The following is a 3,402-nucleotide window of genomic DNA, read 5'->3' as shown; positions in this document are numbered from 1 at the left end:
TTTTCCATGCCGTCGGCCAGGAGCCCCCTGACACCCAGGGGAGGACCACCGTGAAAACCATGGAGCCCGACCCGGGCACTCTGCCATACCGTCAGCCTGGATGTAGCCCCGGACGCCCGGGGGACGAATGCCCGGGACGCATGGAGCCCGTCCCGGGCACTCTGCCATGCCGTCCCGACAAATTCGTACGGACTCCTAACCTTACGACACGGATCGGAATCGAGCCCTCTCTGACCCAGCAGTTTCAGGCACCCGGGGGACGAATGCCCGGGACGCATGGAGCCCGACCCGGGCACACTGCCTTGCCGCCGGCCTGGATGGAGCCCCGGATGCCCGGGGGACAAATGCCCGGGACGCATGGAGCCCGTCCTGGGTACTTTTCCATGCCGTCGGCCAGGAGCCCCCTGACACCCAGGGGAGGACCACCGTGAAAACCATGGAGCCCGACCCGGGCACTCTGCCATACCGTCAGCCTGGATGTAGCCCCGGACGCCCGGGGGACGAATGCCCGGGACGCATGGAGCCCGTCCCGGGCACTCTGCCATGCCGTCCCGACAAATTCGTACGGACTCCTAACCTTACGACACGGATCGGAATCGAGCCCTCTCTGACCCAGCAGTTTCAGGCGCCCGGGGGACGAATGCCCGGGACGCATGGAGCCCGACCCGGGCACATTGCCTTGCCGCCGGCCTGGATGGAGCCCCGGACGCCCGGGGGACGAATGCCCGGGACGCATGGAGCCCGTCCCGGGCACTCTGCCATGCCGTCGGCCTGGATGGAGCCCCGGACGCCCGGGGGACGACTGCCCAAGAGCCATGGAGCCCATCCCGGGCACTCTGCCATGCCGTCCCGACAAATTCGTACGGACTCCTAACCTTCCGACACGGATCGGAATCGAGCCCTTTCTGACCCAGCAGATTTCAGGTTGATTTGCTATATACTTTACGTACGATTTTATGGGGGCCGATTCCGATCCGGTACGTAAAAGCAAATACGACCGACATGTCGGACAACCACGTACACCCAGGGGATAGGACTGCCCGGGTCACATGGACCCCGTCCTGGGCACTCTGATCTGCCGCCGGCGCCGGGGATCGAACCGTGATCACCAGATGGGGATATCCCAAAAATCTGGCATGGATACGGCCCGCCAGGACAGGTTTGGGCACCCCTGTTGTACGGACTCCCAAGCCCTACGGTCCTTCTGACACGGATCGGAATCGAACCCAGCAGATTTCGCGTTGACTGCCTCTATATCAGGGGTGCCCAAACCAGTCCTGGCGGGCCGTATCCATGCCAGATTTTTGGGATATCCCCATCTGGGGATCACGGTTCGATCCCCGGCACCGGCGGCAGATTAGCCCAGCACCAGGTGACTCTGGGAAATAGCTGGCGCCGCGGCTAGGGCGGCTGACTCCGGAATCTGGAGATTTTTTTATTTAAGGTTTTTGTAGAGCGCGTAGTAACCCTCGAGCATCCCAGAGATCAGGGTTCGATCCCCGGCACCGGCCGCAGATTAGCCCAGCACCACGTGACTCTGGGAAATAGCTGGCGCCACGGCTAGGGAGGCTGACTCCGGAATCTGGAGATCACGGTTCGATCCCCGGCACCGGCGGCAGATTAGCCCAGCACCAGGTGACTCTGGGAAATAGCTGGCGCCGCGGCTAGGGCGGCTGACTCCGGAATCTGGAGATTTTTTTATTTAAGGTTTTTGTAGAGCGCGTAGTAACCCTCGAGCATCCCAGAGATCAGGGTTCGATCCCCGGCACCGGCCGCAGATTAGCCCAGCACCACGTGACTCTGGGCAATAGCTTGCTTAATCTTCCCAACAGCCCCTAGCGCCTAGAGACCCTTACGGGTGATTGTGCGCCTTACAAATGTGGATTATTATTATTATTATTATTTGGGCCGATTCCGATCCGGTTCGTAAAAGCACATCTGCCCGAATCTGTCGGACAACCACGTACGCCCGGGAGAGGACTGCCCGGGACCCGTGGAGCCCGTCCTGGTCACTCTGACCTGCCATCGGCCTGGAGAAGGGAGCGCCGGACGCCCGGGGGGAGGACTGCCCGGGACCCGTGGAGCCCGTCCTGGGCACTCTGACCTGCCGTCTGGCCGGGGAAGGGAGCCCCGGACGCCCGGGGGGAGGACTGCCCGGGACCCATGGAGCCCGTCCTGGGCACTCTGACCTGCCGACAGCCCGGGGAAGGGAGCCCCGGACGCCCGGGGGAGGACTGCCCGGGACCCGTGGAACTCGTCCTGGGCACTCTGACATGCCGCTGACCCGGGGAAGGGAACCCCGGACGCCCGGGAGCCGTGGAGCCCGTCCTGGGCACTCTGACAAGCCGTCGGACCGGGGAAGGGAGCCCCGGACGCCCGGGACCTGTGGAGCCTGTCCTGGGAACTCCGGCATGCCGTTGGCCCAGGGAAGGGAGTCCCAGATACCCGGGACCCGTGGAGCCCGTCATGGGCACTCTGACAAGCCGGTGTCCCGGGGAAGGGAGCCCCGGACGCCCGGGACTCGTGGAGCCCGTCCTGGGCACTCTGGCATGCCGTTGGCCTGGGGAAGGGAGCCCCGGACGCCCGGTGGGGGAGGACTGCCAGGGACCCGTGGAGCCCGTCCTGGGCACTTTGACCTGCCGTTGGCCTGGAGATGGAAGCCCTGGATGCCTGGGGGAGGACTTCCCGGGACCCATGGAGCCCGTCCCGGGTACTTTGCCATGCTGTTGGCCTCCTGGAGATGGGTGCCCCGGACGCCCGGGGCAGGACTGCCCGGGACGTATGGAGCCCGTCCCGGGCACTTTTCCATGCCGTCGGCAGGGATGGAGCCCCGGACGCCCGGGGGACGACTGCCCAAGAGCCATGGAGCCCGTCCTGGGCAATTTGACAAGCCGTTGGCCTGGAGGAAGGAAGCCCCGAGTGGCCTAGGGAGGTGTTACCCAGGCATAGCCCATCTGGTCCCCCTAGCAGAGAACCACCAACCTTGGAGGGGTGTCCGGGCGTACCCTGTCCCTAGTAATCCGGAGGGAAATTACCTGACTTTCTTGCAATATGTGCACACGAGGTGACAGAGGGGACCCAAGGCGCGAAAGTACCCGACCTCCTGGAGCCCTCACTGGGATCCGGGAGGCGAATGGCACCTCATCATGACTTCCAGGGCGACCAGATGGCCGAGGCGAGAGGGGCGACCAGATGGCCGGGACCAAAATGACGCCAATCTGCCTGCCCCGGAGCTGCAGGGCTCTGGGGCTGCAGGGTTCCGGGGGCTGCAAAGCTGCAGGTCTCTGGGGCTGCAGGGCTCCGGGGCTTCAGGCCTCCCCGGGCCCTGATGGACCCTCCGTCCCGGGTGCCTCCGACCCCCGGCCGGCTTGCAGGACGGAGGGGGGATTCCCGCACCACTGG

Source organism: Lissotriton helveticus, chromosome 10 (genome assembly GCF_964261635.1).
Source record: "Lissotriton helveticus chromosome 10, aLisHel1.1, whole genome shotgun sequence".
In the NCBI taxonomy this organism is placed as follows: Eukaryota; Metazoa; Chordata; class Amphibia; order Caudata; family Salamandridae; genus Lissotriton; species Lissotriton helveticus.
This window is presented reverse-complemented; position numbering follows the sequence as displayed.